Here is a 24,778-nt window from a genome sequence, read left to right as displayed (position 1 = left end):
GGTTGGTATAAACCTGTCTGACACCATTTAAACAAGTAAAGCCCTAAAGTAGGATTTAGAGCACTCTTTTCCAATCTAGTGTAGTGCCTTGACATGGGTAAATAAGTAGCAAATTAGGGAACAGTTGGCCTGAACTCAGATATTTGCAGTAAATGTGGGTCTGAGATTTTGTTCAATCCAGTAAACACTACCCAGATAACTGGGAGAAAGGAGGAGTGTCATAGTTTCTATTAAAAGTCTACTCTACATTTTCCATGTTTCATATAAATCAGCTCTCCAGAAGTCCTAGGATTTTACCACCTTAACTGTTGGTTCTTATTTGGCATAATGTCACTCAAAGAAATAACAGTTGATGACATTTCTGTGATTCGATATAGAGTCACTGCCTGATTTAGATCTAGAACGTCCACATAGAAATAAATACCAAGTATGAAATTTTTAGTGTCTTTCTTGTTTTGTTTTTCTTCTTCTAAATACAAAACATTTCTGAAACGTTCAGTAATGTAAATTAGTTTAACAACTTTTTGAAAGTGGTGTATATGGTACTATGTCTCCTAAAATTGTGTACCAACCACAGTAGCACACACTATTCAAGTACCTAAGATACATAATAGGTCAATCACTTAAATTACCCCTGATCCTCAAAGATGTTATCAATTGCAGTTTCATGAGCTTTTTATACTTTTAATTTTCTTAAACATTTTATGCTTATTCCAGAATTTGTTTTCCAATTCAAGTATCTTTTTTATAGAGAGACATAAACCCACGCTTTTGAGAGCGGACCATACTGAAAATGTCTGAGAAGTTTGGAATGTTGCTGTCTAGAAAAAGTTTTGGTGGTAGAAGAGTCATTTGCTCTCATATATGAGAAAATAAAAAATAGATTCTGACATTGATTTCCTACTCATATTTTATGATTGACAGTGAGAGTGAAAACATGTGAGATTATGGGACTATATTGATTGATCTAAGGCAATTCCTTCGAGTATGTGTGCTCTGAGACTCTGAAGCCATATCAGGACAATAGCCTTTTTAACTACACAGAATCCAATCTTCCAAATAATGACTTTAACTGCTGGAAAGAACACAAATGTAAGTTTTGATTTATTGAGTGAAAAGGAATGGGGAGATGTCAGATTTGTAGAGAAAGAAGGAAACAGATGACCACTAATTTGCCTATATATGTTGTTTTATTCACAAAATTTTGGGGGTTTTTGAAAATGGAAGAGGTCATAAAAACACATCTCTTAATTTTAACAGCTTTATTTAATATAAATCCCCAAAAAAACTTTCTTTCATAAAGAGAGCATAAACAAGATACAGGAATATATAGAGACTATATACATCCCACAGACATTTTGATTTTTTTAAATTTGAAATATAGCATATACCGACTGATTCATTTTGACTCATATAGGCCATTCTCCTGGGGAACATTAGTAAAATATGATGATCACTACATATGTGGGTGCTTCAGTGAGGTCTAAGGATTAATTCCCTAACTGTATTTTATCAAAGAATAAAATTAAAAGTTTTATATTTATTTCATGGACTAGAAGCACAACTCACAAATAACATCATTATGAAATTAAGAGAGTTTGTAAGTAAATGGGATCTATAGCAGTGTTTGTAAAATTCTATTAATCTTTCATAAATGCAGATGGGTAATTATTCGAAAGGAAAAGAAACATCTAAAAAGAGCTGATATACTACATGATGGATGGGAAACTGATTTCACTTACCAACATTGTGGATAGGGTGGATGGCGTGTTTAGTTGGATAGCCATTTTTTTCTTTTTTATCTCAATGTATGTCATTTGCTTCAGACATTTCCTTACCCTTGCTAAGCTTCCCCTACCCCACATACTCTTGTAACATGTTCTTTCATCTCAAAATTCTCTTTTCCACAAAATTCATTGGCCCTATTGTGTACTGACATCCAGTGCCTTTCCCCTCTTAGACCATTTGTTCTGAGAAATAAATGCAAATCTCTGTATTTTTATAAAATTTATAACAAGTAATTGTATAGAAATTAACACAAAATAACTGACAACAGCTAAAACAGCACCTCATAAAGTTTCCAGAGCAATCAAATAACATAAAAAAAATTCAGAATTACAAAATTTTCACCCAGATATTTGGATGTGTTCAAGTATTAGCAACAAAAGAAAACTCACAATGATAAAACTTGATGTGAACTAAAGAAGGACAATTTGTAAAATTTTCATGGAAAATAACTGACCCAGAAAATAATTTTAATAAAGTTACAATTAAAATATGTTGGTGCAAGTATGTAAAATTGATAAGGGAAATAACTTGGCTAAATGAAGCTGATATTGGAAAATACTATAGGAACACTCTTTAATGATCTGATCTAAACAATTGTATCCATAACCCTGAAATAAAAATATCCTGTTGGTAAAAAAAAAATGATGTCTAAATGGTGGGCTCAAAATGCTCCTTACTCTCAAGATCTTAATGGGTCATTCTTCCTCAGGATACTTACAGTTTTGCAAAATTCAAAATTTAAATTTTGAGAATTTAACGAGTTAGAAATGTCACAGTTCATCCCCCTGAGGGATGGAGGCTGAGTATTTTGTGGCCAGTACCCAGGGAATGGTGGTCCATTCTCGTGCTACTCAAATTGTAGTCAATCTTCATTTTGACAAGATCCCTAGAGATGTGTACGCACATTAAAATTTGAGAAGCCCTATTCCATTCTAATGCTGCATAAGACAGGCTTCAACCAAGAGCTCTACCTGGGTTGTTTGCATTTCAGTTTGTTTAAAATACAGACTGCATGGTGACACCCCCCACCTTTATTCTTATACAAAGGGATATACCTTTTGTCCCTCATTTGTTTTATTTTCCACTTCATGTGTGAGGAGCCATAAACAATGTGATTTAAAAAGAAAATGTTGTGATCTGTTTTGGAGCCGGATTTTGTAGCTAGGGTATTTATAGAATAAGAGAACTGGTGTTCCACATGTCCTTGGTTGCGGCTTCTGATGTTTTCATTGCTAATAAGTGCCCTTCCCTTGGTGTTTGAGCATCTCAAGTCTTCTTGCTGAGGCAGCAAGGAAAACACAATTCTGTGCTTGTGCGGGATGTCATCCTGGTAATATGATGCTAACCTTCTATCCTTCTCGGCATTGATCAAATCTGGACACAAACTTGAGGAGCAAAAAGAAAACTTAGACAAATAGAGTCTGAACTACACTTGGCTAGCTCAGTTGGGGATCATTGTAAACTGCCTTTAGTCACATAGCAATTCCCTAGTATTTTCCCTCTTTTCCCATTACTTGTACATTCTTCTAGAAGCCTGGTCAATGAACTATTTTGGTCTCCCCTCTGTTTACTCTGTTCCTTAGAATAACAGAAAGAGTGCCGTTGAGTCTTAGGAGGCCTGAATTAGTACCTTGCCTGCTAAGATGGCGGCTTTCAATTAATGTCTGGTCTTTTCCTCCGTCTCACTATTAATAATTAGATAGAGGACTTAGAAGTACTGCTTAACTCTTCTAATTTTCATTTTCCTAACCTACAAAATGAGAATTAGACTGAAAGACTATATATATATATATATATATATATATATATATATATATAGTCATATACATACACACACACACACACACACATATATATATATATATATATATATATATATATATATATATGGTTCCATGAATCTACTATTATTCATGGTGCTTTTCAGGTTATGTCCTGAGAGAAGATTCCCTTGCAATACCAGAATTCAACAGAGATTCCTTAGGTGCCATTCTGAGTCCAGGGAAGCTGAGTTAATGGGGGTCCATGCTCTCTGCTTCCAAACATGGGGGCCCCTGGATCTATTCTACATCATACAGTTCTTCATAACATTTTGATTAAGAAAAATTTTTAAGCTCTTAAGAAATAAGTGTGAGACCTGATTCTCTAAGCAATAAAAAAAAAAAAATTGATATTGCAAAGAAAATCAAAATCACTCTAACAGGAAGCAAAAGCACATGCATGTGTATGGCCTTTTCGTCTTCACTTTGTGTAGTGACAAAAAGGAGGGAAGCATGGCTCCGAACATTCTTTTGCGTGTATTAAGCCAATGGATAACCTATACAAGTTTACTTTCTGATTTTTGAGATTTTTATTTAGATTTTATTTTGAAAATTTCTACCTCAAAGGCTTCTAATAATTACCTTTCTCTCAGGTGCCTTTTTTCTTATTTTGCATTTCTGAACATTTTATGTTGTCAATCATGAAGTCCTCGCAAACCAGAAACATTTGGGCCCAAATGGTTAGATTAGATATACTTATGCCAGTTTCACTTTAATGCCATTATTTTTAACTACTATTATCTGTTAAATACTACTTTTGGAGTTTATACTTCTGCTCAGTTCTTGCTATAGAGATTGAGAAGATCTGTTCGTAATCTATTCATTCTGCCAAGCATTAAACACTCTACGATTAAAAAAAAAAGAAAGAAAAAAACAATAAGCAAGTATTTACCAAGTGTTTCTTGATCAACATTATGGGTCATTCCTAAGTCACTCCTAAATGTGTTATATTTCCATGTTCATGTTATTGACAGAATAAATGTACATGCAAGAATAATTAAATGGTGTGACTCAAATTCAGAAAAGACACCAGGCTGATATTATCGGAAGTTCTTGAGTTCATTTCCCCATGTATCCTACTATGTTATGTTCTATCCTCCCATAATATCTATCACCTGCCACCTGTAGTTGCAGTGAATGTTTCCAAAAGACATAGTTTTCCTTCTTCTCAGCAGTCTGGGAGCAAAAGTCACATTCAAGCAACATCCTGCACAAGTCTTTCCCACCGAGCACATTCTAACTTGAAACTCCATCAGTTATCCTTGAACAAGAAATCTGAAGTTTCTGCCAACACAAAGGCAAGGCTGGCTGGATACCGGTGCCTCTAAAAGTAGTCAACTAAGAAGTGGTTTTCCTCTCACCTTTGTTTTGGTTGAGTGAAACAAGGACACAAGTATACCTCACTCTTTTAAGAAATATCTTATTTTGTAGTTACATACAAATTTATACTCTCTAATGGGGAAATAAAACTAAAAATTTTATCTTTTTTATATTATCATAGGTGGAGGCAATCCCTGTCTGCTAAGCATGAGACAATTTTTTTTCTACATTCTCTGTACCTTCAGTTAGCATTGAGAGATTTAAGATGGCCGATGTTAGATGTATAGATTTTGTTGGAGTTAGTTTAACCTCTTGGATCATGAAGATATTTAGCACTGCAAATTTAGAAGAGTTTATTTCAAATCTGCGAGATGGTGACAAATTAATTACACTTTCAACAAGCCTTGATTGTCCATCAACCTTCAAGTATGCCTCCACAGCTTTCAGCAGCACAGCTGACGTTATTATGCACTTATATTGTCTGTCATCGTGCAAACTTGGTGAGGAATTATAACTGTAACACATATTAATTACTAGAAGTTTTTTGATGACAGGGATTATTTATTAAATGGAAGTATTTGAAGGAAAGAAAGCCCAGCTCAATTTGAGAAAATAAAAATCCAGTCAACATTATGATATATGTTGGCAGCTGCTGTTATGCAAACCACCAAACTAAATATCAAACTAAATATTTTATTCCCGTGAATGAAACTGACTACAAGTAATGAAGCAATTTAGCACATAACATACAAGATCATTTACCTAGTAGTTCTCTATTAAGGATATTCCATTGTCAGACAAAGGGCTTCCTATGATTGTGCTAACGTTCCCTAGGGGTTTTCAGAGCGATTCTGAATTAAAGCAATAACAAACATCCTCTTCACCTAGCAAAGATGTATCTGTGTTAGAGATGGTGATGACTATATCATGATACAGAGACAAAGATTGTACAAATGTCATTAGGTGATTTGTTTTCATCTTGACAATTTGTGTGACATGGTAAATGCAGCATTCTGTAATCTCATGTGCTGAATTATAAGATCGCTTCCAGTAATTTTTCACGACAAGCCACTGTTAAAATTCCTTGACCTTTGTTAAATAGCAGCGAATTGTTATCTCTAGTAACTTTATTTTGCCCTTTCCATAAGCAATTCTCCTGATTAACTTTTTCTACTTTCCTGAGATCTGTGAAGAATTAGGATAACAGAGTTTCCTCAAATCTGGAGTCCTCAGAACTGGAGTTTGGCAAAACCTAGTCTATATCACTGTCCCTTTCACAGGCTTTCTCTTGACACTCGAGTAATAAAGAATTTGTAAGACACATAAAACAAATGTCTGTCTAATAAGGCATTTAAATATGAGATCAATGGTTGATGCCATTGCTCTCTTTTAATTGCTATAAATAGCAGTAGAATTGCAACCGATCAAGAGGTATTCAGTACGGTGAGTTTGGACCACATGACTCATCTCATGGGCTTATTGAAAATTCAACCAAGCATCCCATTAGTTATTTCCCTCTTTCTAGTAAAGTGATCTACTTCTGGTGTGCCTGTAGTCTATTGACTTGACGTGTCAGCAACATTTGATTACATACGTTTGAGAATGAGCAACAAATAATTGTTCTAATAGTTTCTCAAATGCACTAACCTTATTTCTATTTAATTGTCATCTTCACAGAATCTTCATAGAATTAGCTAGACATATGTAGTCCTCCGAAGGAATGGCCTCTGAACCCCTTGAAAGTTAGCGTAGTAGGCAGTCTCAGATTTCTTTCTGATTTGTACTACTTTCCCACATAGACAATATCTGAGAAAGGCAATGCCAAGATCTCTTGGTGGGCCTGCATGTTCCTCCACTAATTACACAACAGGAGCCAAGCAGTCATTTAGGGTATTTCAGTAACTGGAAGCTTGGCATTTAAGTGAAAGAAGTTGTGTGTGTGTGTGTGTGTGTGTGTGTGTGTGTGTGTTTCAGAAATGAAGTGCTGTATGCTAGATCGGCATATTTTACTTTTTTCAGACTTGCAAAAACAAACAAAGAAACAAAAACAAAATGCTTCCAAGATTACCAAATGATTATTAAGATTGCTCCCTTCCCTTCGTCATAGTCTGACCACGTGTTGCACTGATTCAGTTGTAGTTGTGTGTTCTGTTCTGATAGTTACTCATTTGGAACACATGCTATCATAACTGTGCCACCATCTCTGTCATATTTCACCACCATAACCTTGCAAGGGCTTAGGAAGTCTTGGAGACGTGTCACAAGAGCTTACCAGCCTCATATGTTAGCTGTGCTGCACAGCCGAGCTGCTGAAATGAGCTGCAAATTTCAAGCAGCATATTGAATGTGTGATTTATTTGTTTGCTGGGCAGGTCAATTAATTATTTCACTGGGATGCCACCCTAAATTGTAAATAGAAAGAGAGAGAAAATGAACTGTCACTTTCTGTGCCTGTCTCTCTTACCATTTAGGATGACAAAAGCACTTTCTTCCTGAATGCAGGTGATAGCATGAAATATGAGGATTGGAACCGTTTAAACGTGTTGGTCAGTGTGCCTCAGAGGTACAATTTGAAATGACTTTAAAGATAGTGGACTAATATTTTTACAACCTTTAAGTTCTTGTAAGAGTATTTGTCTTTGCTATTTCAAGCTGCTATAACAAAATAATAATAATCATATAAAATAAAATAATAAAAGTGCCTTGGGCTGTGTGGCTTAAACAAGAAACATTTATTTCTCATACTTATGGAGGCTGGGATGCCTAAGATCAGAGTGCCAGCAAATTTGGAGTTTGGTGAGAACCCTCTTCCTGGCTTGCAGAAGGCTATCTTTTGGTTGTATCCATATTTACATGGGGGAACAGAGCTAGCTAGGCTCTATTCTCTTTGTCTTGTAAGTACACTAAGCCCCACCATTGGGGCTCCATTTTTATGCTCTCGTCTAGACTTAATTTTATCTCCAAAATGCCCTCCTTCCTGGTATCATCCCATTGGGGGTTAGGGCTTTGGCATATGAATTTTGGGGGGACCAAAACATGCAGCCCATAACAGTATCTAAGGCTAGGGAAAGAAAAATAATAATTCTTATTTCATATTAGCTGTAATATGTGCATCCTTTCTAGGAAACACAAGGAATGATGGCTTGCCCAAATTTCCAAATTAATTTTCCCAAAAAGATTTGTGTTGGTTATTGTATTAATAATTTTTAAAAGATATATGTGTTTCTGGAGCTTTTGTTGAGGGAGAATGGGAACAGAGGTAAGGAAGATAAAACTGACGTATGGGGGACAGCGACTAAAAGACTGTTTTTCTAGTACAAAGATGAAGCTTCTAGAGCATTCATGACTGAATTGCTACCCTTATAACCTTCACAAATAATTTCTCTTTTTCCCAATTTGAAAATATATTTACATTGGCAAAATGGACCACTGGTAGGTTTTTATTAGTTCAAGTGGAATTTGAAATGGTTTGTCAGGGCCCTAACTTTGGCCCCAAGTTTTCTTTACTAGGTGAAATACTAATTTATTTTACTTGGAAATCAGAAGTATTTTAATAGAAGGGCATTCTGGCTTCCAAATCTGCCCCCTTGGCAATAGCAATTTGAAGTCAGTATATGCTAGTGAATACCCTGAACTCCTAAGAAGTTACCAAAATACCTTAAACTAAATTGCGTGGATGAAAGTTATTTCAAGAAAGTTCTGTGCCCTCTTCACAAGAACCACTCTGGAGCTCTCTTAAAAACAAATCTGCCTCTGATAATATGAGTTTGAATATTTTCCATTTCATCTCCACAACATGAATCATGGCTGAGTATTATTAATACATGGTGTGGGCAAGTGTTTCAAGCCTTCTGTTTGGTTTGTATGTGTGCATATACCCAAGTTTTTATAAAATTTGGAAATCAGGGGGCAGAGAATTCCATACTTAGGAAAATAGACTTTACCCATCATGTTAACTCACTCTATATGCTCGGGCCTAAAAGTAATGCACGATCCACATTTTTGGGTAGTTTATCATGTATCATAGGAAAGCACTATCGACTTACATTGGGTTTTACTTGAGGAACATGAATAAAAACAAATGTGGATGCATAGAAAATCAGTCAAATACTGGAGCATATATGTTGCAGTCACGTACATAAACACATTTGTAAATGGTCCGCTCTGTACAATTTATGTACCCTGGATTTCCCACAAAGACTGGAGGTGACTTACAAAAGCATACACTTTACAATGAATATAATAAACTTGAACTAGAAATAGAAAACCAGAGAATTGACAGGAAGTGGGAGGAAATATATACTGTTATTGAACACTAAGCTTCCTGGTAACCCAAACAAAAAGAGACACAAATAAGGAACATTGTTATCCTTATTATAACTGAGGAAGTTCCTCAGGAGAGGCCAAAATTTTTCCTGGCAGAAAATTCTGAAAGAAATATTCTTAATTTATTTAAATAAGAGTTCCTTGGAAGCCAGTGAGTTTGAATTTGGTGCTGAAAAACGGTACCATGGGTAGAATTATGTTTCAAAATTACAGACTTTGGATTTTTTTTTTTTTTCAGTATTCCTTTTATATAAGTCAGACTGTTATAAAGAGAAGATACTAAGTAGCAATTGGTTCACTTTGGTCAACTTTGACCTTGTGGTCAGTAAAGACACATTTGTCTGTGAAGGAGCACAGTGTACAGCCAACCTGGATTCATATCTGGCTGTGTGTTCTTGGTCAAGTTCCATGACCTCTGTGACCTTCCAGGTTATTTTTTTCAACTCTAAAAGAAGAATGTTCAATTTCACGGTTATTGAGATTACATGAGAAAATATATCTAAAATATCTAAGATCATCGCAGTACTGCCTCTAACATTGATGTTAAGATGGAAAAAGTATTTTTCTCATTTTTGATGCTCACTTTCCCACTGGTCACTAATTTGAATTTGCATAACAGAGGAATGAGATGTAATCACAGAAATTACATTTGAAGTTTGGACCTCTGATTCAGATAGTTCCATTTGGCAGCCAATACCATAGTTATTTAGGATTTGCAGGAAATGAGTTATGATGGATATGGGTTAGCAAAGCCGAGGACCTACCCTTTTGGAAACAAAACATACTATTGTTTCAAAAAATAAAGGTAGCTATTTGTAATGAAACTATTTCTTAAATTGGATTGTGCCCTTTCTTGCTTTTTGAAGGTGAATCTACCAAATACAAATACACTTTTGTAGCAATTTAAGGTTATTGGACTTTATTCTGTATGAATACGGTGCTAACTCTACGGTACTTTGTGGCCTTGTAATCTTAGTCCACACAAGGAGCCCCAGCCTCAAGTGTATTTGGAATTTGCACTATTTCATTTACCAGTTTTATGGCCTCTTTAACCCCTTCTAATTTATTGTATCCAACCTGCTCAGGATTTGAAAATCAGATAACCAAGCTCATTTTAACTGTGAGTAAAATAAGAGTACATAGAATCTGGTCATCTAGGTATCAAGTGCCTAAGTTTTTATACATGAACTCTCTGCCTTGTCCTTAGTTCCTTGGAGGTCCTTTTGAGTTAATTGTTGGTTTTCACTGTGTTCTGAAGAGATGAAGTGTCGCTCTGTTTTCTCCAAGAGGTATTGAAGACTGGGAAGACATTGGGAGTATCCTACAAGCACAAAGTTCAAAGTCATTAAAATGCTCACCCTTAAATATTCAATTATATTCCTTAGCAGAGAATCACAGCTCTTTTCTCTAAGTTTACTTTGGAATTATTCACAAGAGGTAACTGATTATTCCTTGAAGAGTGTAAGGGGAGGAAACGTTTGTCTTCTCTTTAGGTTTGGTCCAAGATTTAGCAACACTTATCATTCCGACATTCTTCCATATGTCTCACCTAAATGCATCTTAGTAATAGTCTGTCCTTTTTCTTTGTGTTTCATTCAGTGAAAAAGGAAAAAAAAAGCTACCTGGAACTAATATTAAAAATATAAAACTGAAAAAGTACAAAAAATAAAATAAAAAATAAAAAAATAAAAAAATCTAGAGTGCTTTAAATTAATTATTAAATATCTTTAAATTTTAGTTTTCATTTCAACTAAAATGCACTTAATCTTTCTTTGTCCATCGGTTATACGTCCTAAAACATTGTAAAGGGGATATTTTTATTTCTTATATATTCCTTAAAGCCAAAGTGATTGAGACAGGATTAAGTGTTTCCCCCATGACAAATTGGAAGGAGGACATTCCCTGATATATATGATAACAGAATTCCCTCTTTCTAATTTGGTTCTGTGTCATCTTGATTGAAATTTTCCATTAGGCAGTTAATTTACTTCATTTGACTCTACTACATAAGACTCTGTACCCTGGACAGCATTTGTTCCTTAATAATCAATAGTTTCACATAATCTTTCTGTTGTGTTTGTAACATATTGAGTAGTATCTAGAATGCTTCTACAAGTTATCCTACTAGCTAATGTGTACTGTGCTCTGGATCTGTGCTGAGCTCTGGAATCAAGGCTTTACATGCGTGATCTCAGTATAGCCCCATTATAACTCTCCAGCATTGGTAAAGTTATAATCCCCACTTTACAGATGAGAAAACTGAGGCCAGCGATATTAAACTACTTCCCTCAGTTAGCTAGCAGACCTGAGACCCAGAATTGTACCCAGACAGTGTAGATTTACCTCCTCCTGTCAGTACACTGAGTGATGCCTTTGACACATTGCCATGGGTCTGGGTTGATGGCTGGTGTCACAAACCTTTTATCTACTCCCATAATATTTATTTGAGAAGGAGTAGAGATACATCTTTGGGCTCATCTCTATTTGACGTAGGGATCAATTTCTTCACACTTTTGTAAGTTTCTCAGCAGTGTTTTCTACTCTTCCAAATTGTATTGTTATTCTCATGCAAATGGTAGCAACTAATCTTCACTCAATTGCCTGTTTGCACATGATTTCAGAGAACTAGGCAGAAAACCATAACCATTGTATGGCTCCCAGGAACATGAATGTGCATACTAAGTTTTTTCTCTGTGTCACCTGTAACTGCTTTAGGTGGGTGGACCTACATTTCACAGTGGTAAGCACCAGATGAATATAAAATAGGGCTTTCAGTACCATCTACATATGAAAAACTCCCCCAAATATATTCCAAGCTCAGCTTTCTTCCCAGAAGTGCAGCCTCGTACCCAACTACCTGTCACTTATTCTGACAAGTAGATGGTATTCTTTGCCCAAAATCAAGAATTAACATTCCTGATTTTTAAATGGCAAGAGAGGTGACAGTTTTCACCCTGTTAACTGCTCTGTTCTCTCTAATAAGCGTGGAGCCATTTCTAGGTTGGCTGACAGTTGCAAAGTTTGAATAATTCTTCCTTCCTCTTATTTTACCATCCCCCAGGGGCATTTATGTCAAAGACTAGCTTCTTTTCTTTATCTTTGCTGAAAAGATCAGAGACTCTCTTAAGAAATCTGTAAAATACTGTTCACCCTTCTTGGTAAATGTAAATTTTAATAGTCCATAAGCATTTTAGAAGCGATACAAATATTTTTAAATGATTTTAAGTTTAAGAGAAATGATCAAGCATCAGTATGCTCCACGTGGGAAACAATCTTCTGGACAGTGTCCCCTCTTTGAAAGAGGGAGGGTCACCTACTACATAGGGGGAGGGGAATAAACAGCTTAGAGACCATGTTTCTCCTTGAACTTTGGGAAACATGTTTTGTAAGTTCTGGATTAGGGATTAATGTTCCTATCAAAAGATAAACCCAAATCCTGCTGCAACTTCTGGGTAAAGATTTACATTTTCTGAACTCAGTTTGAAGTAAAACAGAAAAGAAAAATATGAAGCAAGAAAAAATGGCTAACAAAACCATAATCCTTGAACAGTTCAGATTGTCTTTTGGGAAAAAAAAAGGTTTTGAAAAAAAAAAGCACGCATGATATGACAATTTATATTTACCAAATAAATAAAGGGACCCAAAATCATTTAGGTCATTTTCTGACGTGTCATGGAAAATGTTACAATGCTTGACTTAAGATGTGTTCTCTAATCTGATTTATAAAGAAACTGTAAGATCCAATAGTCAGCATTTTTTTCAGACTCTTCTCTATTTTCTAGAATGGTAGTAATACTCTTTTAAAATAGAAAATATACATAATTATTGGGACAATAAAGGGACTGGATCGATATAAAATAACTTTTATTATAAGATGTCAAATGACTGTTCATCATCCTGTTGATGATATTTAATAGTTTATTGTGATGACCATTATGGAAAGAGTGAATATTTTTTAAAGTAATGTTATTTTTTATAATGCTAAGAGAATTATCAGGCAAATTGCCATTGCTGCCTTAACATAGTATACTAAGGAGGAGGTGAAAAACCAAGGAAATAGTGTTTTCCACTGTAACCTTAGTATTCCAACCAGATTATAAAAGAGAGGAGGAAAAAGATTATCAATTCAGTATTATTTCGCCAGAGCTTCATATCACATAAAGAAAGATTTAAGTAATGGGGAGAAAGGGAACTCACAGAAAGTAGGGAGCAATAAGATCATGGAGACATTTATTAAATCATTTCAATTTTTAAAGTTTTATTTCACTCGTGAAATCTAGTTAGTCCATGTTCTCTTGAAAACTCTTACAAATTTGGGATTTTAGCAGATAAGCTACAACCAAAAACTCCCTTGAATAGTTTTTATTTCCTAAAATCTTTTCCTTAGAAACATTTGGATACAGCAGAAAGATTACTAAATTGAGAGTCCAAACACCGTAGTTGATTATATAGTAGTAATTGTAAGGTATTACTTACCTCAGTTGTGCTCCTTGAACATCAATTGTTTATCTGTAAAACAAAGAGGTTAGGCTAAGTTTTTATAATTTTTTTACAAGATTTACAGTGTTCTCCAATTACCAGAAATCCCACTGAAGAGAATATTCTTAGATTAGGAAATATGTGGGAGGAATACTGTGTGTGTGTGCGTGTGCGTGTGCGTGTGCGTGTGTGTGTGTGTGTGTGTGTGTGCGCATTATGTGGGGATGTTGAATGATAGGTTATCATGACAAGACGATGGCCAATTATCAGTGGTTGACGTATATTTTCTATAAAGGGCCAGTTTTGTGGTCCATACCGATGGGTGTGGTTGTATTCCAATAAAGTTTTATTTATAGAACAAGCAGTGGGTGGCATTTGGCCCATGGCTGTAGTTTCCTGACCCCTAATTATACATACTGGTGAAGGTGTGTTAACTGGTACAATCCTTTGGGTGGGTAATTTTGAGGCCAAATCAAAAGACTTTATGAAACTGCTTTACCTTTGACACTACTATCTCACTTCTGGTAATTTACGCTAAGGGAATATTTGGACACATCTATAAAGTTGTATCTACAGGGGCATTTTTTGTAACATTTTTTATCATTGCAGCAAAGAGGCACCACACAAAAAGCCTTTCAAATGAGAAATAAATTATATGTACATTATAATTTATTCATACGAGATACTACGTATCCAATAAAAAAGATACCATATGTTTGTATGTGCCGATACAGTATAATATCCATAGTACTTTGCTAATTGAAAAAGAAAGAAGCTATAAAACATTAAGTATAGTATGATACTGGATTTGATGATTATCTCTAGATATTGAGACTAAAAGTAATTTTATTTTCTTAATACTCTATGATTTTTTTTTTTTTTTTTTTTTTTTTTTTGCGTATACTGTATTGCTTTCATAACCAGTATAAAAAACAGCAAAGGTATTTCAAGTTGGGGAAAAAAATGCAGTACTAATATTACTCAATTGTGATGGAGCAGATACTTTCAATAAAATATTAAAATATTGTATATCCCTGTAAATACTCGTATGCTATTAATTTAGGTTTTACAAAGGGGATTCAAACTCTCAGTGCCTCAAAGAAGGAGGCATTTCAGCTATGATTTGAAGAGGTCCATCACCATGCAAACTGTCTTATAAAAGTGGAGCTTTCTGTGTATAACATTATAACGGATGCTCCTCTCAGCTTGTCTGAAACAACAAAAAGTCTTCCTATCTCTCTGTACCATCGTGGTCACTGCCAATCACAGCATTCTTTGGTCTTTCTGAAAGAAGGATGTATTTCACAAGTTTGTTATCCAATATTATAAAATAGGTTATATATTGAGTTCTTCAGGAACACAAAGAAAGCTGGGAAGGCTGTCCATGCTCCCAGAACTGTGGCCTTCTGTCGTTTGACCATTTAAACTATAGAATGAAATTCTCAATATGAACTCTCTTTTCAGTCTGCCCCAGAATGTCAGTTTTCCTAAGGAAAACATTGTTTAATGGTTAGCAGGTTAGCAACAGATTCTACCAGAATAAAACACACTGACAAAAAACAGTAAGGACTTTTTAAAAAGGCTTTATTTAGTGCTGAACATGTTGCTGTCATAATATATATATATATATATATATATATATATATATATATATATATATATATTCATTTAATCTCATGCCAACCTGGAACGTAGGTATTCTCCTTATTCACGATCACTCATTTTACAGAAGAAGGGAATGAGGAGGCACAGAGAGGGGTAGTACACTGCCAAAGTATGCACTGCTAGTATGTGGCAGAGTTAGGATTCAAATCCAGGTAGTTTGTGATCTAATCATTTCACTCTACTGCCTCAGTACACTTGCTATATAGCCTCCACCATATTTGACACTAATTTATGAGATAAGTGTGGCTAGAAAAAGGTAAAGAAGTAGTACATAAAACAATACATCCTGTATAACTTCTCATGTACGTCTGAAACAAATAAACAAACAACCTGATGGGCTTACCTTAAAAGAAATTGAAATGTCATTCCCAGTCAGGAATTAAAAAGTGGTTTTTCAAAGACTTGAACTAAAATTTTGACAAAATATAAAAGTATGTCAGGGCTAGTTGTGCAATGGTCATGCCTCCCACATGGATGTTACTCTGCTAGTCCAGGGAGACAGGTAATGCTTTGTTTAGGTGACAGGAAATGTATGTTTCTTTCTCCGGAGTGGACTCTTTCTGCCATGGAATTGAAGGTGTCATAGGCGACTTTGACACCTCTTGTCTACCTAATCAGAGATAATAGCAAGTTCATGATTTCTGAAGTTACTGCCTATGGATATCTTAGAAAATATCTTCAAATAACAGTAAATCATGCTCTGTTTAGATATCAACACCTTATTAAGTTTTATTTTTATTAGTGTCCCACCCAGTTTAAATTTTGCACAGAATCTACCCTTCTTCATCCTAAATGCCACTCAGAAATTCATTCAAGAATTGTTGGTGACAATTTTCATTATAATGTTGATCAATACAATGTAGGTAATAATGTTCTTCTCATTTTCATCAAGGTCCTAAGCAGTTTGTCAACCATTCCTCATCCTTCAATTACTTGCCACAGCAATTGGAAAATAAAACCACCTCTCATTATTATAAATCCCATTATTAAAGTAAGAAGACAATATAGAACTGTCTATACCTTGATAGATATTATATATACATGCACATTTTTCATTATTGCCGAGGTATTTTTTTTAATCCAACTGTTTCAGTAGCTATGACGTCAAGACACAAAATGACCAAGTCAAAAACAAAAATAAAAACTATTAGATATTTTCGAGAAACCACTTACCGTTTCTTTGAGTCCAAGGTCTTTCAGAGAGCAGTTTATATCAGGTCCCATTTCATCCATAGTTGCTGGATAAGCCTGTTTGTGGATTGAAATTTTCTTAAGAAATCCAGTCATAAAAATTTAATGAAGGATAATTCTGGGGGGTTCTTAAAAATTCCTTGGAAGCTTCATAAGGAAAAAGCAAAAGTAGATCAAACCAGAAAACAAACCAGGCTTCTATAAATTCATTCTCAAATGTCTTATGTCGGCTTCCAAAGTAGCCATCTAGTAGTGTTCCAGCTACAAGTCACCCAGGGCAGGTAACCTCTCCCCCATCCTCAGCACCGAATTCTCCATTCTGTAACCACTTCCCAAAGAGGAAGACAGCCTCTCAGTTTGCCAGGCAAGCTCTTTACACAATGTTTCTAACAGCAAGAACACAGAAAAGATAATAGCCAAACTCTAGCATATAAAACATTTGTTGAGATAGAGAATATTGGCCAATAGGTGTGGTTGTTTTCTTAACAAGCTTAACTCTTACACATAAAAGCTGCAGAAAGAGAATGGAAATCATTTCATATTTGAGCAAGTCTTTTCTACTGAATTACAAATTGCCCAATGAGTGATTAGGAGAACAAGAACTATACATGGAACACAATTTTCCTTTTTTCCTGCTTCTTTTCAGTTATTTATTTATGTTTCCTATGACTTACCATCCCAACCCCCACCCCACCCTCATACCTGTGTCCTCTGTATGGCTTGATTTCCTCCCTTTCCTTTTATGTTTCCCTCCTTCTATTTCCTACTTCTTCTTTTCCTGCTGCCATATTTGCATCTTCCTAGTAGCTCTCAGTTACATCTGGAATTTGTTTGGTGGCAGCCACAATACTTAGGGATAAAGAGTGGACTGGCCATTGGTTTGGAGAAGAAGATGAGCTAGATCAAACGACTGATTTTAATCCTCTATTCCTGGTTGCTTTGGATTCAGAGAAAAATCAAGGAAAAATTTCATTGGATTGATCCTTACAAATATTAACCAGGAAAAAACATTTCAAGTAAGCAGGAATGTATGATAATGGTTAGCAAGCCTGGCAGCTGTCCTAGGCTACACAGAGGGGGAAAAAAAATCTAATATATAATTCTTGGACTTCTGGTGGTAAATCTTGTTTCTAGCTTTACCTGACCCAACAACCAAGTTCTGTGACACACACCAATCGAGAGAGAGAGAGAGAGAGAGAGAGAGAGAGAGAGAGAGAGAGAGATTGCATCCTGCTCTCTTGTCCTATTGCTTCTTCTGTGCTTGTCTTTGCTGTATCTTATTTATTGGCACACACACATACAAATACAGCAACCAAGCATGAAATAAAAGCAATCAGCTCTCGTGCTGTCAGTCCCTGTCCCCTAAATATTAACTGTGTCCCCACTGCTTCTAAGTAAAATCAAAACATCAACACTACCAGTTAACGTTCTCAACTATTTGGTCTCACGCACCCTTCCCAAGTGCATGTTCCGTTGGTGCTCTATTAGTCAGGAGAGCATACGCTTTGTAGCCCCTATTCAAACCCCTTAATCTCAGTGAAACTAGGCATAGGGAACATTTATTTCTCACCAATACAGTCTGATGTGCATCAGCAGACACTTTCCTCCACCTGTAAAGTCAGTGACTGAAGTTTCCTCCACTTTGCAATGTTCCATTTAATAGGGTTGCCAGATTAAGCAATAAAATATATAATGTAAATTTTAATTTTAGGTCGGTGTTTTTGGTATAAATATGTCCCATGCAATATTTGACACATAGTTATACTAATATATATATATATATATATATATATATATATATATATATATATATATATTTTATCTGAAGTTTGGTATGTTAGAAAAAAATTAGTATAATCATAGTATATTTTTAAATATACAAATAATATAACAGTACAATAATTTAGCATACAGTGTATAGTATGTTTATATAGTAATATAATATAGTACTCGTATTTAGAAGATAATATTGTAGAATAATAGCATAATAATTTTGTGTAATAATAAATTTTAGTATAAACATATCCCATGCACTATTAGAGACATGCTTACATTAAAAAGTTTACTATTTACCTGAAATAATGAGTTTAAATGTGTTTTATCTGGCAACCTTACATATTTCAGCAAGTGTCTTCCAAGATGACAGCAGCCAGGAGAAAAAATAAATGGAGTGTATCACTGACACTTTCCTTCTTTGTCCTGGAAGCATCCTATATCATTTCTGCTCACAGTCTGTGGGCAGAACTGGTCACGTGGCATTAATTTTTTTGCAATGGAGACTGGGACTTGAGGACAGCTCATTGATAATGGGTGACCAGTAAGATCTCTGTTGCATGTGCCTTCTGACACTCATATATCGGTAAAGGGAAGACAGTAATTCCATCGCAGTAGAGAGATCTGGAAGTATTATGGGCATTTAAAGAAATGAACACTCTTTTCTATCTGGAGTGCCATGTTGGAGCTGAAATCTAAACTGAACCTTGGAGGGGAGGTAGAGAGAAAGTAAAACTGTTTCATGGACAAACAGCATAAACATTACCATGGAGGTAAGAAAACCAGAGCAGAGGAGAGGAAATTGACATCATTCTGCTGATCACATTTTAATTGCTATGTAGATCTCTCAAGATTTATCCGTCGTCTCTAGTCTTACCTTATGAAGAAGAGGATTTAATTTAAATTGATACATGATATTTTATGAAGATGATTGGAAAAATCTGGACGAAGGAGGGTTGTAGATTATAGATATATTTGGCAAGAGAGTGATGATATATCACAAATAAAATTAGATAGTAAATCCCTAAATTATATGAATTGGCTTATGTTTCCAGCTATAAGAATAAGGGGAGATCTTGTCAGATTAAGAAATCTGAATCTTCCGGAAGTTTTGGATAGATGTTTTAAAAATCATGAAGATACAAATATGATAGAGAAAATAATCAGGCTCAGTTGTGTTTAAGTTTTTACCTTGTATATTTGTTGTGAATTCAGTAATTCTTTTTTTTTTTTTTTTAAATTTATTGGGGTGACAATTGTTAGTAAAATTACATAGATTTCAGGTGTACAATTCTGTATTACATCATCTATAAATTCCATTGTGTGTTCACCACCCAGAGTCAGTTCTCTTTCCATCACCATGTATTTGATCCCCCTTACCCTCATCTCCCACCCCCCACCCCCCTTACCCTCTGGTAACCACTAAACTATTGTCTGTGTCTATGAGTTTCTGTTTCTTTATTTGTCTTGTGCCTTTGTCGCTTTTAATTTTATATTCCACATATCAGTGAAGTCATATGGTTCTCAACTTTTTCTGTCTGATTTCTTTTGCTTAGCATAATAATCTCAAGATCCATCCATGTTGTCACAAATGGCACTATTTCATCTTTTCTTATGGTAGAGTAATATTCCAATCTGTGTATAAATATAACATGTCGTCTTTATCCAATCACCTATGGAAGGATATATTAGTTATTTTCATGTGTTGGCCACTGTAAATAAAGCTGCAATGAACATAGGAGTACATATACCTTTACAGATAAATGTTTTCAGATTTTTGGGATATATACCCAGGAGAGGGATTTCTGGGTCATATGCTAATTCTAGTCTTAATTTTTGAGGAACCTTCACACTGCCTTTCATAGCGGCTGCACCAGTCTGTATTCCCACCAACAGTGTATGAGGGTTCCTTTTTCTCCACAGCCTCTCCAAAAAAACCCAGAAACTATAGGGTGTAGGTTTGCAAGCAGAAGTTTATTGGGGAGTACTCTTGGGATTAACAATAGTAGGGAGTGAAGGAAGCAGGGACAGGCAGATAGAGAAGTTGGGCTGTCACAACAAGACCTCACCAAAACCTTGAACCTATGGGAAATTCTAGAGCTGAAAAGGCTCTTCCAGGTTGTCTCAGTTTGGGCAGAGGGGACCCGGCTTTTATACACCCCTTCACCTTGAGAAGTTCTTGAAAGCAAGCTGCTGCTCTGGAGGCAGGAGGTGTGACCTTGGGCCAGGCTGAGGGTACTGCCTAGAGAGAGTGACTCATCTGGCACCTGACAGTCACCAACACCATCTACACCTGGGGGAATGAGCCCTCAATCCCAAAGGGGGCATCTAGTGACCTGCCACTACAGCCATCATTTGCATATATATAATACAAATTTTCATTTGTCACCAGTGTTTTCCTTCACTTTAATGTAGATCTTGCAGACTTAGGTTGAGGATAATGTAAAAAGTATTATTGTCTTGTAATACAAAATTATTATTTTCTTATAATAACAAAATTAATTGGCTAATTCAATGAAAAAATAACATTCCCCCAAGGCACTTGCTTTCTTATAGGTGAAAGATCCACCAGGGGAATTTTGATGTTTCAGCTTGTTATCCTGTCACAGTGTAGATACAGTCTCTGAGTTTGTGAGTTAGTAATGTTTGAATATTTTATAGTTTATAACCTTTTGCCAAGCATAGCTCACTATGAACTTTGTGTATTCATTCCCATGATATAAATAGTATCATAAGAAAAATAAAGGGGATTTTAAATGTACCTGTAATTATGCCATGCTAAGATATCAACTGTATTTATTTGTTTCTAATTGCCTTATTATCTTTCCTAATATGCAAATGTATTTTACATAGGTGCATTTATGCTATGCATGTATTTGTCTTTCTTTTTTTCTTTAACTTTACATCATGAATATTTTCGTGTAGCTACTAATTTTCACATTTATAATTTTCATAGAAACACAAGATCCCCACGAGTTGCTGTACTATGCATTGCTTAATGATTCTCTTATTGTTTGGCTTTTAGCTTATTTTCAGTTTTTCCCTATTAAATCATAGTATAAGTTGCAAATATCTGAACTCTGCAAATCAATTCAATTCAGTAAACTAGCATTAGATGCTGGTTTACATGAGATTAAAGGGCAGAAATAACAATGATAATACTCAATCTGTAGTTCAAAAGTACTCATGAATGAAAATGCATCACAGTCATTTAAATAAGTAGCCGCATGATAAAATATGGCCAGTGACACTGTGGAGCAGAGACAGGAGTGATTATTTCTAACCATGTTAAGAGGGAAACAGTCATGGAGGAGGAGGATTTTAAGGCAGCTTTTGTAGGATGAGTAAAACTTATACAAGGTAAGAAGATAATTAGAGCATTTTGAGCCAAAAAAAAAAAAAAAAAAAGAAAAGAAAAGAAAAGAAGAAAGTGACAGCAAAGAAAAAGGGATGTAAAAGTTATTTACAGATATAAGTAATGGTGAGTCATTTGGTGCGGTGGCTTATAGGGGATAAAGAGGTGATGGAAAAATGATTCAGAGTCATATGTCAGAAGCTTGGCCTCCCAGTTAAAGAATTTGGATTTATCTGTAGGTTAAAAAAAACCAACCAAACAAACAAAAAAACACTTTTGAGCATAGTGTCATAATTGGATTGGTACTTCAGAAGAAAATAACTGGCATTAACATGAAGCATGTTTGGGTTGGAGAAACAGGAGACTCTCATCCTAGCTAGAAAGATATTGTACTAGTTTGAGAAAAATTTATGAATTTATTCTTTCATATTTTTTTTGTTCTTTCATTCATTCATTTCTAATTCATGAATATATAATCACCTAGCAGGGTATTAGACCTGGGGCTATTGGAATAAAGATCAAGATCTATTTAAAATCATTCATTCATCCAACATGTATGAACTGAGAGCCCGTTTTGTGCAACATGGGCAAATCAGAGTTGACCTAATCTTAGTCCTTGATCTTAAATTCTGTCTAGTTGTGAACAGGGCAAAGCACTTGGTGATTACAGGCTACTGCATTAGCGATATGAATAGAAAGCTAAAGTTCTTCACCAAGGGATATTCCACAAAGGAGATTAGACTGACACTCTAAATAACTCTTCACCCCAACTCTTGAAGAGTCTATGGATCAACTCTATTCTCTTATGTTTTCTCCTCTATCTATAAACTGAGAAGGAATGTCTAAACTTGGAAATCCAAACTGAAACGAGACCACATACAAGCCAAGTCCTTTGGCTACTGGGGAATCAGGAGGAATTAGAACATCTTGAAATAGTTTATGTTCATTTACTGAGTTTATTGGACATTACCACTTCTATGAAAAAATCAAGGGCTTTGAGATGCCCGTGTTTTATCACTGTGATTCCTAGCCTAGGAGGGATTGGATCCTTCTCCATTCTCCCCACCCTCCTATGAGTTGCCCACTACCTTATTCTCATTCAGGCATCCCCCAGGATACCAGGCTGTTGTTACTGTATGACTTGGATTTCATACTTTTGGATCACCCACTGCTCTAAAGAAAAATGCTTTGTTTAAAAGAACAAGATATATTTTTCAAAACTTTTTTCAAAACTAATATAATAGAAGTAATTAAATCTTATACAGTACCTATTACCGCTACATCAAGTGCTTGATACGAGAGAGAAAACCAAATGACATTTGAAATATCTCATTTGTGAAAACATATTTAGATATGAAGACATGTTGAAAATGATTAGGTATATTAGAGATTTCAAAATTTGCCTTTGATGATTCTGCTGCAATCAGTCGTCTGTCAGCTTCCATAAACTTAAATAAAGAAAGAGCTTATGACCAGGGTAAAAGTCTTCTACTTTCAGAGGACAAAATTGTATTTCATGACCGTTCTTTAATCTATGACTGTGACCTTATGGTTTGAGGCAGAAGTTAACAATTTTTCCGTGGGTATGATTAGCTCCCTATGCCCCTGGGGGGAGAAGGGTGTAGGAAAGAGAGCGAATTGTACTAGGCAAGGTGTTTAGAGAGGACCCTGTCAATGCTCTGCCTGGATTGGGTCCCCTTGTCTCCCTTTCATCTGCTGTCACCCCCTCCCCAAACTTGGGTGTGCTTGTATCCAGCTGCTAGTATCTGTGACTCTTCTACCTGGGGAGGCCCTCGGGCCACCCATCCTGCTTTGCCTGTAGGTGTAAGAGCCAAAACTGCCTGGAATTTTAAGACCCTCCTCCTTCCCCACCAATGGCTTGTACACAATGACTTCTGCTACCTGAATGTGAAGGCCCAGCTCCATGGCTTGGGCTGGGACAATTCGGAGGTATGACTTACACATTCAAATTCTTCTGTGGGGTTAGGGTAAAGCCACCCTTCATGAAACTCTATCTGAAATCACATGCTTGTCTGATTTCTTCTCTGTCTGCTTCTATCACCCCAAGACTGTTTTGTTCTGAAAGTGCTTCCTTAACAAATGGCTTTCATATAAATACTTGTTCTAGAATATACTTCTAGGGCAGCTGGGGACAATGCTTCTGTGTAAAGTATCTCTTCCTGTAGTCCACCTTTTAGAGATATATTCTGGGTTAATAAATCTTCTAAGCTGTACAGAAAACCTGAGAAGAATGAGTATCATGAAATAAAACCTCCCCTGACAACCTAAAATCATATAGATCCAGTAACTTGGATTCAGAGCAACAGCAAAACCGGTCTCCCCATGTAGTTGCTGCTTGTTAAGGTACCCAAGGCACTGTGCCCACTTCTGTCAACCTGTCCTTTCTATTCCCCAACAACAATTGCAATCCCAAGATGTAAAAAGAGCTGCTGAAACCAAGCTCTGGCTGGAGGTCTAGTTCCTATAAGCAAGATGCTAAGATGCTGTAGGTCCAAAACTAGAAGAGGAGATATAGCAGAAGGTATGCTGGGAACTGATGATTTTAGTGTATTTGATTGGTTCAGAGACCCTGATGAACAGCAAAGGGTAGAAGATCTGACCTCTACCCAGAACATTCTCACCAACTGTCAAACACTGGGATTGTCAAGCTATAGCCCAGTTACAGATCTAATTGGGATTTTTAACCAGGATTTAAAGAATAATGGTGAGCAAAGGGAAATCCATTAGCACTATTTATAAATGCAAAATCTGAGAAATTTTATTGTTATTTTGTGTAAGAAGGAAAAAAAACAAAACAAAATATGTGTCGTGCGGGGCGGCCTGCAGGGTCTCTGCTCCTGCTCCCCACGTAAGAACGCAGGATGTGGTGAGGCCAAAAAGGAACACCCACGGAGCCATAGGTAGGGAGTCACACCACTATAGTCTCACTGGAAGCTGGATTCACACGACATGCGACCTGCTGTCTGCTTTTCTGCCAACCGACTGACTCCCCTCGCTAGCTGCAATCCTCCGTGCTAACTGCAATCCGCACTTGCTAGCT

General features: G+C 35.9%; 1 protein-coding gene and 1 long non-coding RNA gene across 9 annotated transcripts in view; one reads left to right on the top strand and one right to left on the bottom strand.

The window, feature by feature from the left end:
- Positions 1–24,778, top strand: part of RBMS3 (RNA binding motif single stranded interacting protein 3) — a 1,259,852-nt gene that overhangs the window by 842,963 nt on the left and 392,111 nt on the right. The gene's annotated exons all lie outside the window — the stretch shown is intronic.
- On the bottom strand, positions 5,028–17,491 carry LOC141567188 (uncharacterized). Its single transcript, XR_012489630.1, has 4 exons — positions 17,292–17,491; positions 16,572–16,646; positions 13,731–13,763; positions 5,028–10,575 (listed from the first exon to the last, which is right to left on the bottom strand). It is a non-coding gene; the product is annotated as an uncharacterized LOC141567188 (long non-coding RNA).

The sequence above is a fragment of the Rhinolophus sinicus genome, linkage group LG10 (assembly GCF_036562045.2).
Source record: "Rhinolophus sinicus isolate RSC01 linkage group LG10, ASM3656204v1, whole genome shotgun sequence".
Taxonomy (NCBI): Eukaryota; Metazoa; Chordata; class Mammalia; order Chiroptera; family Rhinolophidae; genus Rhinolophus; species Rhinolophus sinicus.
The sequence above is the reverse complement of the archived record's forward strand: the minus strand, read 5'-3'. Positions and strand labels throughout refer to the sequence as shown.